The sequence below is a fragment of the Schistocerca americana genome, chromosome 2 (assembly GCF_021461395.2).
Source record: "Schistocerca americana isolate TAMUIC-IGC-003095 chromosome 2, iqSchAmer2.1, whole genome shotgun sequence".
Lineage (NCBI taxonomy): Eukaryota > Metazoa > Arthropoda > Insecta > Orthoptera > Acrididae > Schistocerca > Schistocerca americana.
The window spans coordinates 966,075,613-966,092,453 of record NC_060120.1 but is presented as its reverse complement, the minus strand read 5'-3'; the positions used below and the strand labels follow the sequence as shown (position 1 = coordinate 966,092,453).

General features: G+C 43.6%; 1 non-coding gene across 1 annotated transcript; it reads left to right on the top strand.

Moving 5' to 3' along the window:
* Positions 1-14,679: 14,679 nt before the first annotated feature.
* On the top strand, positions 14,680-14,754 carry Trnas-cga. Its single transcript has one exon. It is a non-coding gene; the product is annotated as a tRNA-Ser (tRNA).
* The last annotated feature ends 2,087 nt before the right edge of the window (positions 14,755-16,841 follow it).

Genomic DNA, 16,841 nt, shown 5'->3' with positions numbered 1-16,841 from the left:
GTATGCAGTCCTGATTGTGGCGCTCACCTGCACGGCGCCAAACACGCATACGACCATCATTGGCACCAAGGCAGAAGCGACTCTCATCGCTGAAGACGACACGTCTCCATTCGTCCCTCCATTCACGCCTGTCGCGACACCACTGGAGGCGGGCTGCACGATGTTGGGGCGTGAGCGAAAGACGGCCTAACGGTGTGCGGGACCGTAGCCCAGCTTCATGGAGACGGTTGCGAATGGTCCTCGCCGATGCCCCAGGAGCAACAGTGTCCCTAATTTGCTGGGAAGTGGCGGTGCGGTCCCCTACGGCACTGCGTAGGATCCTACGGTCTTGGCGTGCATTCGTGCGTCGCTGCGGTCCGGTCCCAGGTGGACGGGCACGTGCACCTTCCGCCGACCACTGGCGACAACATCGATGTACTGTGGAGACCTCACGCCCCACGTGTTGAGCAATTCGGCGGTACGTCCACCCGGCCTCCCGCATGCCCACTATACGCCCTCGCTCAAAGTCCGTCAACTGCACATACGGTTCACGTCCACGCTGCCGCGGCATGCTACCAGTGTTAAAGACTGCGATGGAGCTCCGTATGCCACGGCAAAGTGGCTGACACTGACGGCGGCGGTGCACAAATGCTGCGCAGCTAGCGCCATTCGACGGCCAACACCGCGGTTCCTGGTGTGTCCGCTGTGCCGTGCGTGTGATCATTGCTTGTACAGCCCTCTCGCAGTGTCCGGAGCAAGTATGGTGGGTCTGACACATCGGGGTCAATGTGTTCTTTTTTCCATTTCCAGGAGTGTATTCTGAGATCAAATTTATGTCATACGGCTGGTGCCTTATGACCCAGCCACACGCCACACAACAGAGTACTGCGGGTTGCCGCCCTGTTAGACGCTTGCAAGCCGTTGCCGCTCTTCACTGCCTGCAACAGTGCGACAACCACAGTAGTCAGCATCATACATCTGTTTCAGCAATTGTATCCGCGACCGTCCAGTCAACAGCTGAACGTGAGGATCACACTACGTCTCTATCGAACAACGATCTTGCCGTCAATCTTAAATTCTTCCTAGGGTATCAGCAGTAACAGCAGTCTCAATCCACTTTACACCGTACAAAACCGATTCCTATAGTTAATCCTTGAAGCACCTTCATGGACAAGAATCAAGGATCTCCACCGTGACCTGCCCATCGAGACCATTAGGGAAGTAATCGTGTCATCCACTCAAAACAGCTGGCTCCCATTGAATCACTAAGGCACTCCATGAGACATCTTGATTATGTGAGTTTTGCAGCTCCCGAGATGTGGTATCGCAATCAGTTTCTCCCGCGCCGTCATCGAGGAAACACAATGACATATCAAAGCAACATAAGCTTATAAACAAAAAAGGAGAGGAACTAATATAACGTTTTGTAACAGAAATGTAAAGTCAAGTGGAACAGAATGGAGCCTTAAACCTCCTAAAGTGTTGATCACTTTATTACGAGGCTCAAGGGACATAGTGCTCAATACCCTTCTCACTCTGAAACGAAGAGAAAATTAGCCCTTCACACCTAGGAAGTGAAGCCACGAGGTGGTAATATTTCCGTGAAATAATTCTAAAACAGTTACTGCTACATTATTGAGGGCGCCACATTCATCGGATGTAGGCTTGCATACGCTACCCTCGTGACACTTGACAACTTCTTGGTAATCCTCTACCGAGGGGCGTTTATAGGGCACTGCCTAGCGTCTCGCCAGTCAGTGTGCTGTACATGGAAATTTCGACCTAGGAAGACATCATCAGTGCAGCTTACAACACCGTGCCTACCGGAGTGTTTCTTGATCGTGGCAGTCTCAGTGCTGAAGTCGCACATTCAAGAACGATATCGCGTTACTGACTTTCTTTCAGCCGATCAGGTCGATCATTACGTATCCCTCACAAGTAAGTCTTGGGTGTGTATCTCCCACAACGTAATACTTAACAATTTAACGAAGTATCTCAGAATTACCTCCTCTTTGGGAAGCAATCGTAGATCGTGACAAAATCTGTCATCAGAAACCCGACTCCCCATTTTCTCACCTGATGTAACATCCACGTGATAAATTTTTGGCTACAGGGTGGCGAGAGGAAATTATGCCTCTAACAGTTATAAACATGATGTATTCGACGTATGAAAAAACAGTGAAAACTTATAAATATTAATTATTTATATAATATTCTATGATGTAATTAGGCATATCGATGTGTATCATACAAAGACAATGATAATTGTAAATTCCTTTTATGATCTGCGTTCGTCTTCCTTTGTTTTTACCTTTTGTTGGATGGCTTTTGTAGGTTCCGGACGCATATCGAACTGAGGTCTGTTAAGAAATTGTAATTATTTGTTACTTATTACTTGAAAATAGATTTCATTATTATTATAAACATGAGTGAATAATTATTTGTAACTTTAATTCCTCTCTCAGTAGGCATTATCTGTGTTAATTATTTCTTTCCGCTGCAAGGAGCGCAGCCATTGATGATAGCGATTTGTATCGCGTTTTTGTTTGTGTTTTCCTTAGAAACAAATCAAATGTTTGCTTGATGAGGTCTAAATACTGCACAATATGAAAGTATAGTTTAATAATCATTTAAAATACTTATTTGCTCTAACAATAGAAAGTCTCTATCAATTGTCTGCCGCCATCTTAACAATTGTCTCAGCGGCAAATTCAAATTACGCAACTCTGCAGACATAAATGCCGAACGTGATACAAATGTGTAAAAATAAATGTGCACCGGTGGTCCCGAACTCATTTGAATAAAAATAATTGGAATCAGATTGGTTCTTTAAAAACAGTGCTCATAGCACGATCGTTATAACAAATTTTTCTTGCTGATGTATGGAGCCGAAATTAAATACGCACGGGTTGCGAAGAATATTGTTTCAGGTAACATACGTCAGTGTTGTGCGCGGCTGATATTTGGTGGTTTTAATGATCATTTTGCTGAAGAAAACTGCTTCCATCTTAATCAATAGTTGTATAGAATCTGTTGTATGAACTGTGATTTAGTGACACTTACACAACTTACAGACAACACTTTAACACGACGTTAACTTGGAGTTCTTTAGCAACTTGATCAAATCTTTAGCCGGGAGAAAAATTATTTAGTAATTACTCAATGTAATAAAATAAGATTATCATTTCCATTTACAAATTAGTTAAATACCAAACCACTGAATAACACAGCGAACGCCACACTGACATCATGCAAGCAATGGAACACGGCAATCAAGTGGATGTAGTATACCTTCACTTGCAAAAAGGATTCGACCAATCACAACAAACGTTTACTATCGTGAATACAACCATATGAGGTACCAAGCGAACTTTGTGACTAGAGTGATGACTTTTTGTTAGGTATGGAGAGTCGTCGGCAGATGTGGAAGTATCTTCCGATTCGCCCAAGTAGTTGTGAGCCTTGAACTTCATGACATTACTAATAGTGACCTCAGACATTACCCTGATGATGCAGTAACCTATAGTGAGGTACTGCCTGTAAAAATGTCTTCCAATAGTCAGTCAGGCAATCATCAGCTGATTTCGAAGCTCTTGCAATACCCATGTTTGTAGACAGAATAACTGTTATGCTAACGATAGTTATTTTATATAAACCCAAACATGCATCAGCACCTTTGTGCCAATATCAGTGCGGTCTTTTTATTCAGTTCTTTGAAATGTAATCTTATTTTAAGTAACAATTATTGTAACGAAGTTATCGCTTACAACGCTATTACATTTTACATAACAGAATAGAGTACCCGTTGGTGATGACACATGGCGCTGACAGATGTTTGGGTTCATATAAAACACAGTTGTTTGCGTAAAAGGCGCAGCTGAAATACAGTAAACAAGTCATTCAGGTCTTTATATTATTTCAGGATGGTGCATAGGTCGTCCACTTCGTAAAAAACACAAATATAATGTTTTGCACTTCACATGACGAAAAACCGTAGTATCGTATGACTACAGTATCAACTAGCCGCAGCTGGAATCAATCTACCCATGTGTAATAAGTTGTAGGAATCCGAAATGCAACGATCACGTAGGCTCAGTCGTAGGTAGAGTTCGGTGGCACGTCTTAGAATAGTGTTGAAGGACGTGGGGCACGTCCCAAATAACACGAACAGAGGATATTGAACAAATAAGATCACCACAGAAGGTGACATGTTGTTTCACTCCTGGGAGAACATTACGGAGATGCTGAAAAAACTGAACTTAAAATGCCTAAAGATATATAAAAAGTACCAATGAAAACCTAGTTAGTTCTTTTTAAGAAGTAACTTTAAATGATGATTCTAGCAATATACTACACCCTCCTACTTGTCGCTCTCTTAGGGAAGGCGAAGACAACATTCGACTAATTATAGTGCACAGTGAGAGGGGGCGGGGCGTTTCTTCGCGTGCTCCGAAACGGAGACAGCGCTAATAACTAGTATACGGAACGCACCCCTCACAGTGGTTTCCGGAGTAGGAATGCAGAATGAGACCTCCAAGGCATTCCTCTTATGACGTTTCTGTTTACATTACTTGACATGTGTCAGCTTCGTTGCTTTGATAATGAAGGACTCAGCAGGCTCTGAACATCGTTAATAGATAACAAGTCCATCACCTACAAACACATGGAGCCACGGCTTCCCCTACCTGTACTGTGTTAAGAGAATCCATTTCCAGGGTGAGAATTACTGTACTGTATGAAAAAACGTAAATTACTTCTAAACTCAGAGTGCACACACTTTATTTAACATGTAAACATAACTATAGATATTAGGATTTAGGTAATGACATGTTGGATATGCCTACCATCATTGGTAATGATGTGACGCAGACAAATAGCGAAATTCTGCATGACCGGCTGAAGCGTGGGAACATTGATGGTGTCGATGACCCCCTGAATGGCTATATTCAACTCAGCAATGGTTTTTGGGTTATCGCTACTCGTCTTATCTTTAATCTAGCCCCACAAAAAATAGTCGCATGTGTTCAGACCCGGAGAATATGGCGGCCATTCGAGGCCCATGCCAGTAGCCTCTGGGTACACCAGAGCCAGAATGCGGTCCGCTAAGTCCTCCTCCAGGACATCAGACAATCTCCTGCTTCTATGGGTCGAGCTCGGTCTTGCACGAATCACATCGTTTCTAAACGAGGTCCACTTTGGATAATGGGGATGAAATCATTTTCCAAATCCTTCACGTACCATTCGGTAGTCACCGTACCATCAGGAACTGTCGCACAGATTATTCCGTGACTGGACATTGCGCACTACACAGTCACTCATTGAAGGTGAAGAGAGTTTTCTATGGCGAAATGCAGATTCTCAGTCCCCCAAATGCGCCAATTTTGCTTGGCGAATCCATCCAAATGAAAGCGGGCTTCGCTGCTAAATCATACCATACTAATTCTGCGAGATTTAAAACTTTTCCAGCATACATATTGTTCCACAAAATTTCGGGCGAACTGCCGAATGTTTGCAACTTCCTGCCACAATATTTCGGTGCAGAGTCTTCTGGCCATCTTCTGGTGATGCAGGCGAAAACTCACTGAGCTCTGGTATTTAGGGCCCCAGCGGCACATGCGTGGTGGATTCACTTGGAGTTGAGCGTACGCTACTTGAGCGGGTTTGATTCTGCTGCGCCGCGCGCCCTCCGTTGTGAAAACTTGCCGCATCGATATCAGTTCGATTGTCATCCCGCGGTTGCATCACAGAACTACGCCGGCTACGAAGGACACGAAGTTTCTCGACGACTGGATTCCATGCCAAATTCAATTGGTAACCGCCGTCACGATTAATAAGAGACTTATTGTCAGACAGCCGTATTTCCACGGATTCATTAATAACAGAACTCCAAATATTAGACGTATGGGCCACAATTTTTGTCTCATTGTAATTCATGGTTTGACCAGTAGAAATACAGTGTTCGGCGGAGGCAGACATACAAGGCTGAAGAAAGCCAATATGCCGCTGATTTTCTACAATGCAATCCTGCACAATACGCGTCGTATTCCCTATATAAGATTTGCCGCATTCGCACGGAATCCTGTAAACACCTGTTTTGCGCAGCTCTAGGTCGTCTTTGACAGATATCAATAGCGACGAAATTTTTGCAGGAGGGCGAAAGATTGCTTTCACTTTATATTTTCTTAGTATTCTGCCTATTTGCGCTGAAATATTACCAATATATGGTAAATAGGCTGTCGTTTTAAAGGCCTCTTTCTCTTCTTTGCCCCGTCGTTTACAGATCTGCAGCGCTCTCTCCACTTGCTGGGACGAATACCCATTCTTCAGAAATACAGTCTGCAGGTGCTCCAGTTCCGTTTACAAACTGTCGGTATCAGAGATGACGTGGGATCAGTGAATCGAAGTCTTCAAAACACCCATCGTTTGTGTCGGATGGTGGCAACTAGCGGCTTGCAAGTAAAGGTCTGTGGGAGTGGGATTTCTATATACCGAATGACCCAGTGTGCCATCGCTCTTACGTCGCACCAATACGTCTAAGAACGGCAGGCATTCTTGGACTTGATAGTAAATTTTATGTTTTCGTGTATGGACTTCAGATGTTGTAGGAACTAAAACCAAGTACAACAAGTCGCTCCATTAAGATGTGTTTACATGGGCAATGCTTTACGGCAATGTGTAGTCGCAATGATGTTTCTGTCGACATTACTGCAATGCGACTGAAATACATGGCAATACTGCAGTATATCACGGTAATATTGCTAGTGGAGCAGGCTGTTGCTGTTGGTTGTCCATCTTTTTAGCGTTTCCTCCAAGGAAAGAGAATATTTCATGCGGTATCAACGGTGTGTTCGCTGATCGCACTCGGTACGTGACGCGCCGCTCTCATGTCCACAGGGGAGACATTTAAATCGGCGGCCGCGAATCGGGCGCCGCCAAGTGTCGCTTCTCACGCCACCGGAGGACACCAACTTCGGATCCCTTCACTACCTGCAACTATCACTCGTCTGTGGGGGTTTTTAAGCTGCTGCACTAGGAGCGCCGCCTCATATTACCTTCAGGTTATAATCACACCAATCGCCTATCACAACTAGCGTACAGACGACAAAACAGAGTAGCTACGGTCGGTGATCATGTGCTAATGCGCTTCAGCACGCTGTAAATATTGCACCTAAATTACGCCTTATTTCTTCGAATGCAAGCCCGGAAACGTTCAAAAATTACACCATGTCTCCGAATGTGAAACGGAAATCATACTAAAATTACGCCATTTCTATTCGAAGGCTTTCTGGTATGCAAATAAAACGGACGAAGTCATGTTTCTTAGTGCTCTCTCCGCGATAACTAGGAACCAGTGTCAACTGCTGAAATGACGGTCAGCCCCGCTACGCACAGCTTAAAGAGGTGGGATGCAGCTCTCTCTTTTCGACTGCGACTGTTACGTCTTCCCTGCCAGCGCTGACGGTCCTACTTTGCTCACAGCATTAAATCAATATTTTTCTTTCATGTATTGTGAAAGCTACAGTATGAGGCATTTTAGAGCATCAGTTGTTTCAACAGCTTCGTAGCTGAGGGGTTTTAGCATACCTACTGACAATTCGCTTGGGTATGAATTCTACTGCTACTAACAATTTTTTTTCATTTTCATTTGAATCTTCTTAATGTTAAACTACTGAATACAGACTTTAACCATTTAACTGCTATAGGCGTGCTCTCTAGATACAGCGTTCTGAGCGTATGGTTGATTTTATCCCATGCATTGCTGAGTATGAAACGTAGATGAGAGGTCAAAGCTTTAATTAAAATTCAGAGCAAAACGATATCTTATTTCATTCTCTATTTACTGATGTTTATAACGGCCAGACGGCCGCGCACGGTTTGCCCAGTTCTGTCCATACAGACTAGCTGGCGGTTATAAAACACTTATAATCCAATTTTAAGGAAACTGTTTAGTGAAAAAGTGAGAGTTTTGCACACCTCACAGTCAGATATCTTCTTTGATGAAGAACTGAATTTCTTTTCGTTATTCGTCATATTTACTGTCATCTAACAAATTAAGTAAGGCATTACATTGGTAGATGATACTGGAAATCAAATTGTAACGGATAAAGATGGCTCACACAAATCTTCGTTAACCGTAAACGCTTCTTCGATCATGCGATTGAGTGGTGGGAGAAATTTTGCAGACCAATATTCAAGTTCAAGGCTACGCTCAGTAGCCGATATGTTTATAAATCATTTCATCCCGACAGCTGCGCGATGCCACAGAATAAAACTGACTAGTCATCCGTACTGCCAGTACAGTGGAATGTTTGGCACTGGAATACACCAAACAGAGCTGCAGATCTATGGAAATGGATATAATTGAAATCACCAAGTTTGTTATCAACCACTGTTAATTAAACAAAATCGTTTCTACCATCCAAGACAAGAACGCTCACTTCGTTCATACATTCTTTTGTAAACCACATCTTCAATGACGGAGGAGAGTCTATACAGGATGATTCACGAAGATATGCAAATATTTTAATATGTTATTCTACAAGTAAAACTAAAGAAAAAAGTTCATATAATCATAAGACCGCAAATGTTTAGTTGCGGCTAATAAAAGATTTTCCCTCAAATTTAGCAACTTAGCTAAAATGAAGCTATCGTAAAACTGTACGAGGTTAAAGAAAAGCACGATTTCCATTTGATTTGTTGTTATTGGTCTGGTAAATCTAAAAAAAAAAGTCTGTAGTTGTCTTACAGAATATCAAGAGAAGCCCAGATTAATATACAAAAATGTAGAAACGTTTGTCATTGTGTCATTGTTGGCAACCTAACGGTTGTTTCAGTCGTTTTCTATGCTTGAAATGAGTTAGTTTTCTGCATTGTTCAGTGAAAGAACATAACAAAGGATTATTTAAGTTAACACACGTAGTAACTGTCATAGTTTGTAGATTATTTATGAAATACAGATGCCTTTCAAATTTACGATAGATGAATACGCCATATGGTGTTTATTTACGGCAAATGTGTTGGTAACGCTACGGCTGCAGTTAACGGATATCACATACGTATCCAGCTCTGAGGATTCCGAATACACGAACCATTAGTTAATAATCAGTACGAGTGCTCGATACGTGAAAACAATGATGAGGATATTATGGATGCTGTTCAACATAGCCCGGGTACCAGTACATGAAGTACACAATGCGATCAAAAGTATCCTGACACCTGGCTACCTCCATTGGTAATGCTGGAAGTCAGTATGGTGTTGGCCCACCCTTAGCCTTGATGACAACTTCCAGTGTCACAGGCAGACGTTCAGTCACGTACTGGAACGTTTCTTGGAGAATGCCAGCCCATTCGTCACGGAATGTTGCCCTGAGGAACGGCGTCGATGTCGGTCGGTGAGGCCTGGCCCCAAGTCGGCGTTCATAAACATCCCAAAGGTGTTCTATGGGATTCAAGTAAGGACTCTGTGCAGGCCAGTCCATTACAGGAATGTTATTGTCGTGTAATCACTCCGCCACAGGCCGTGCATTATGAACAGATGCTCGATTGTGTTGACAGATGCAATCGCCATCCCCGAATTGCTCTTCAACAGTGGGAAGCAAGAAGGTGCTTAAAACATCAATGTAGGGCTGTGCTGTGGTAGTGCCACCACAACAGGGGTGCAAGACTCCTCCATGTAAAACACGACCACACTATAACACCGCCGCCTCCAAATTTTACTGTTGGCACTACACAGGCTGGCAGATGACGTTCACCAGGCATTCGCCGTAACCACACCATGCAGTCGGATCACCACATTGTGTACCGTCATTTGTTACTCCAAACAAAGTTTTTCCACTGTTTAATCGTCCAATGTTTACGCTCCTTACATCAAGCGAATCGTCGTTTGGCATTTACCGGCGTGATGTGTGGCTCATGAGCAGCCGCTCGACCATGAAATCCAAGTTTTCTCACCTCTCGTCTAACTGTCATTGAACTTGCAGTGGATCCTGTGCAGTTTGGAATTCCTCTTCAACTGTCGGCGGTCTCCGTCATTCAACAGATGAGGTACGCTTTTCTGCTGTACGTCCCTTCACGTTTCCACTTCACTATCACATCGGAAAAAGTGGGCCTAGGAATATTTATGAGTGTGGAAATCTCGCTTACAGACATATGACACAAATGATACCCAGTCACCTGACCACCTTCGAAGTCCGTGAGTTCCGCGGAGCGCCCAATTCTGCTCTCTCACGATGTCTAATGACTACTGAGGTCGCTGTATGGAGTACCTGGCAATAGGGGGCAGCACAATGCACCTAATGTGAAAAACATACGTTTTTGGTGGTGTCCAGATACTTTTGATCACATAGTGTATCTCTCAATGATTAGGCATTTCACAATCTAAGGTATGGCGTATACTGAAGTAGAATAATCTGTATCATTCCCATAAACAAAAAGTGCATCACTTACATCCAGGAGATCCTGTCCTTCGCTTGGAGTTGTGCAAGTGGTTAAATACTGATCTACATTTACACAAATACATTTAAATTACTAATGAGGTACAGTTTACTCGAAGTGGTATGAACAATTTACATAACGAGCACGTTTGGTCGGTAGCAAACCCACATGCAACAGTGCAACGCAATTTCCAGCAGCCATTTAGCATAAATATGTGGTGTAATGAACAAACACTTTATTGGATGATTCATTTTCACAGGACATCGAACTGGTGAGACGTGCTTACAAATCCTTCAAAAAGAAATGTCCTCCTTGCTCGAAGATGTTCCACTCGCTACGCGATTGCAAATGTGATTTCAACATACCGGCGCGCCTCCACATTTCACCAACGTCGTTGCTACACATTTAAATGAACATTTTTCCCAGAGATGTAGTGGTGCTATACGTCTGTGGCCACCCAAATCGTCCGATTTAACACAAATGTATTTTTGTGCACGGGGATGGATGAAAGACTTTGTTTATGAGGACAAAGTCACCACACGTAAGGCATTACTTGCTCATATTATGAATGCAATAGACGAAAATAAGAACAACCCTGTGAAACTGAAACGAAGAACAAAATCTCTTCATACACGTGCAGCTAAATGCATTGAACTCGGTGAACCCATTTTTGAGAATTTATTGTGAATATATTGTGAATTTATATGTTTACCGTACAACTTCCTTAACGCTGAGGTTTGTTTTGTACAATTCAACATGAATTCACGTGTTCTATGGTATTGATAAAAGCAGATTATCTGACTCATTCATATAGTTTCAGTTAACGTTTTTACCATCATATATTCAAAATTAAATTCTGTACAACTTGTGTTGAAACTTTGTGCAGTTGTCTGGAATATAAGAAAACAAATTGGCCAAGTAATTAAAAAAAAAATATTACGAAATTACTTCTTTGCTTCTCTGGATGTTCTGGAAACTACCGCAGATACACGTGTGGGACATGTTTTATTAGATTTACCAGATCAATAACAACATAGTAAATGGAAATCGTGCTTTTCTTTAGCCTCGTACAGTTTTGCGATGGCTTCATGTGAGTGAAGTTGCTAAATTTCTGGCAAGATCTTTTATTAGCCTTAACTCCGTAACTAAACATTTGCGGACCTATGTTAACATGAAAATTTTTCTTTAGTTTCGCTTGTAGAATAAGATATGAAAATATTTGCATATCTTCGTGGAGCACCCAGTATATGACCTGAAACAATACTTGAATAAAGAGAAACAAGAAATCTTCATCGAAAAAAGGAGAGAATTCTTACCACTTTTATATCTTGTGTTTAAAGTCAGTGTAAAAGTTTATGATATGTATTGCTAAATAAATTCATTAAGAAAAAACTGTTAAGCGCATGGTCTAGCAATTGGTTGGCTCAAATTCGACTCCCACTGCTGTCATCATATATTTCTCCTTTCTTTCCTCTCAGTGTTAAACTATTTACTACAAAATTTAAATATATTTAAACCGCTCCGCCTGTATGAATAAAATCAATGTATTCAGTTTAGTTAAGGTTACTACTCTTATAAATAAAAAGGCCATAGGCCACAACACTGTAGCACACTGGTGAAATATTGCATGAGCCGCCACTAGTACAGAGAGAACTATACGGACATAACACGACTCTAGTGCTATACTGCTCTTGTCAGTATTCTAAATCCAGTACTAGTGGAAAGAGAGAGACTGCAGAGGGACTCAAGAATATAATCTACGCTTCATACAGAATATACTATAAATAAATACATTTATGTTTTAATACATTTATAGTGTCTGACGGCTTCTAAGGGCTTCATCTATCTTCGGCACAATATTTCGTATGGCTGGGCCATGTCTGTATCTGTCCATGTCTGTAAATGCTTGCCTCTCACTCTCAGCTTTGGTTTCTCTTTCGCACGCTCACTACACGACAGTGTCAAGTCACGTAATCTGAGTCGTGAAACAATATTATTCACTTCAGTTAGAAAATTGGTACGCGATTGTAGAGGTACTCAGTTTGTTTGTTGCCTGCAGGAATGGAGGAGTGCGGAAATAAACTTGATAATTACATTTACTGCCAGAGCTCTGAAATATATAAAGTGATATGTTACGAAGGCCTCGATCTGGGAAAAGAAAGAGCCAGGTGACGCAGTGATTAGTACACTGGACTGGTATTCGAGAGGACGACGGTTCAAATCCGGGTACGCAGTTGTGGAAGATCTGTGATTTCCCTATATCGCTCGAGACAAAGGTTGGGAAGTCTCCTTTCACAAGACATGGCCGATTTACTTCCCGACCCTTGAAACAATCTGAGCTTCGCACTGATATGAAACTTCCTGGAAAATTAACCGGATTAGGACTCCAACTCGAGATCGCCTGTCGTGGCAAATGCTCTACCAACTGAGCTGCCCGGGCGCGACTCACTGCCCATCCTTGCATCCTTAGTTCCGGCAGTTAACTCACGTCACACATTCCAAACTTCACAAAAATTTCTTCTCAAATTTTCCAGGAGTGCCAGTCCCGCAAGCTATGCAGGTGTATTTCTGTGAAATTTGGAAATCAGGAAATGAGGTCCTGGCGGAAGTAAGGCTGCGAGTACGGACCTTGAGTCGTACTCGGTTAATTGATAGAGCACACTTGCCCGCGAAAGGCGAAGGTCTCGGGTCGACAGCAAACGCAGTTTTAGTCTGCTTATTGAATATGAGTTCGTGGTCCGTCTCTAACGATCCCGATGTCGACAGGACACTGAACACCAATGTTTCTCCCTTTCATCCTTTAAATATGAAGCAGGGCTTTCACACAGCTATGGTCGTAGTAGGAGATCTGCAGCCGTGAGCCGTAAGTCTATTTAAACAAGACTTCTACACATTCATTTTACAGCTCATTACGTCTTTTCCGTGTTCAGGGGCAGCAACTTGCCAATTTTTTTTTGTTTTTATTATTGTTTTTGTATACATTACTTTCCAAGTCCCCTAGCTCTGGTCACAGATGTATCGCATCAGTGTCACTCTGGGTCACAGTAAAATGTTAATTTATGAAGAGACTTTACGAGAGTTATAAAGGGTCAAGCACACATAAAATTATGCGCAAATGGTAGAAGGGCCATGGACAATATTATTGTTGCCGCCGAAGTAATACGCCGACGAAGCTTCGCAAATTGTAAGACAGAACCACCTTAGACATCCAGTTTTCTATATGACTCGCCAGTGACTTAAAGTTTTGTTTGGAGAACAAATCAATTGCGTGAAATGTAATCGTTACTGTAATCTGGTTATTAATTCATGTCTTTTCACCGTCCATAGTGTCCATAACCCGTCATTGTAAATACCGAAAATCACGTAATTAACTAAAGAAATATTTCAGTAAAAAAGGCGATAACGTTTCCAGGAAGTAAAGCTAAGTTGTTTTCGTAAATTAAAACATCAATCATAGTTGGGTATCACAAGGCCGTTACAAAAATTTCGTAGGGAGAGTCTTGTACCGTGAGGGTAGTGTACCCAGAATCATATAATGTTTTCTGATCATTATTTCAGTCTTGTGAACGATTTTGGATTCACATTAATGAATGTTTGCTAGAGACCATAAGAAGTTTGTGGCACTTTCTACTGTTTATGCTGTTGTGAGAAATGAAGTTGTGTTCTGTGCAGCGTGTGTAGATATTTTCCGATAAACACATTTAATTGCTGCATGATAAATTAAAAATATTTTCAGAATGAGATTTTCACTCTGCAGCGGAGTGTGCGCTGATATGAAACTTCCTGGCAGATTAAAACTGTGTGCCCGACCGAGACTCGAACTCGGGACCTGACTGTGGCTAAGCCATGTCTCCGCAATATCCTTTCTTTCAGGAGTGCTAGTTCTGCAGGTTCGCAGGAGAGCTTCTGTAAAGTTTGGAAGGTAGGAGACGAGGTACTGGCAGAAGTAAAGCTGTGAGTACCGGCAGTGAGTCGTGCTTCGGTAGCTCAGTTGGTAGAGCACTTGCCCGCGAAAGGCAAAAGTCCCGAGTTCGAGTCTCGGTCGGGCGCACAGTTTTAATCTGCCAGGAAGTTTCATATCAGCGCACACTCCGCTGCAGAGTGAAAATCTCATTCTGGAAACATCCCCCAGGCTGTGGCTAAGCCATGTCTCCGCAATATCCTTTCTTTCAGGAGTGCTAGTTCGCAGGAGAGCTTCTGTAAAGTTTGGAAGGTAGGAGACGACGTACTGGCAGAAGTAAAGCTGTGAGTACCAGCCGTGAGTCGTGCTTCGGTAGCTCAGTTGGTAGAGCACTTGCCCGCGAAAGGCAAAGGTCCCGAGTTCGAGTCTCGGCCGGGCACACAGTTTTAATCTGCCAGGAAGTTTCATAAAAATATTTTGAAGTTAATGCGTCATTTACGGAATTTTAAGGTGATCCAAATTCTATATACTTTTAGAACTAGTTATATAACTTGTGAACAGTGAAGGTACATTTCGTCACTTATGCGCTATCTTATACCTTAAAACGGAAGAAGATTTTCTACAATGAAACATATGACATTAGCAAATGAACTGAGTTTCTTTAATGTCTGAACAGTTGCACCTGTCTTGACCATAGAAACTTGCGAGAGTTTTCAATAACTTCTATTTGTAAATGGTTGCTGATAATATTTCTGCTTACACGTACTGACTATTGGTGTCTAGTGGAGCATTAGTGTAACAGGCAGACGACTAAATACTGTATTGACAAGATATTCTCAATTGCATTGCTTTGTGATATTCCTGAAAGTGGACGCCAGAATTTTATTTTGGTAGAAGCTCGGCTTGATGCAGCATGATACACGTGAAGTATCATGCGGTACAAAAGTGGACTGAGGTAAAAGCGACAGACGTTTCAGTCCCGTAGGAAAGTCCACTAATTATACTGAACTTGTTTCTGATTGGTCGGCACGTTCGGCTGCTAGGTGCTGAAACGCCTAACCTCTTTATTAATTATTTATATACGTTTCATTGTACACTCCTGAAAATGGAAAAAAGAACACATTGGCACCGGTGTGTCAGACCCACCATACTTGCTCTGGACACTGCGTGAGGGCTGTACAAGCAATGATCACACGCACGGCACAGCGGACACACCAGGTACCGCGGTGTTGGCCGTCGAATGGCGCTAGCTGCGCAGCATTTGTGCACCGCCGCCGTCAGTGTCAGCCAGTTTGCCGTGGCATACGGAGCTCCATCGCAGTCTTTAACACTGGTAGCATGCCGCGACAGCGTGGACGTGAACCGTATGTGCAGTTGACGGACTTTGAGCGAGGGCGTATAGTGGGCATGCGGGAGGCCGGGTGGACGTACCGCCGAATTGCTCAACACGTGGGGCGTGAGGTCTCCACAGTACATTGATGTTGTCGCCAGTGGTCGGCGGAAGGTGCACGTGCCCGTCGACCTGGGACCGGACCGCAGCGACGCACGGATGCACGCCAAGACCGTAGGATCCTACGCAGTGCCGTAGGGGACCGCACCGCCACTTCCCAGCAAATTAGGGACACTGTTGCTCCTGGGGTATCGGCGAGGACCATTCGCAACCGTCTCCATGAAGCTGGGCTACGGTCCCGCACACTGTTAGGCCGTCTTCCGCTCACGCCCCAACATCGTGCAGCCCGCCTCCAGTGGTGTCGCGACAGGCGTGAATGGAGGGACGAATGGAGACGTGTCGTCTTCAGCGATGAGAGTCGCTTCTGCCTTGGTGCCAATGATGGTCGTATGCGTGTTTGGCGCCGTGCAGGTGAGCGCCACAATCAGGACTGCATACGACCGAGGCACACAGGGCCAACACCCGGCATCATGGTGTGGGGAGCGATCTCCTACACTGGCCGTACACCACTGGTGATCGTCGAGGGGACACTGAATAGTGCACGGTACATCCAAACCGTCATCGAACCCATCGTTCTACCATTCCTAGACCGGCAAGGGAACTTGCTGTTCCAACAGGACAATGCACGTCCGCATGTATCCCGTGCCACCCAACGTGCTCTAGAAGGTGTAAGTCAACTACCCTGGCCAGCAAGATCTCCGGATCTGTCCCCCATTGAGCATGTTTGGGACTTAATGAAGCGTCGTCTCACGGGGTCTGCACGTCCAGCACGAACGCTGGTCCAACTGAGGCGCCAGGTGGAAATGGCATGGCAAGCCGTTCCACAAGACTACATCCAGCATCTCTACGATCGTCTCCATGGGAGAATAGCAGCCTGCATTGCTGCGAAAGGTGGATATACACTGTGCTAGTGCCGACATTGTGCATGCTCTGTTGCCTGTGTCTATGTGCCTGTGGTTCTGTCAGTGTGATCATGTGATGTATCTGACCCCAGGAATGTGTCAATAAAGTTTCCCCTTCCTGGGACAATGAATTCACGGTGTTCTTATTTCAATTTCCAGGAGTGTATTTAACACA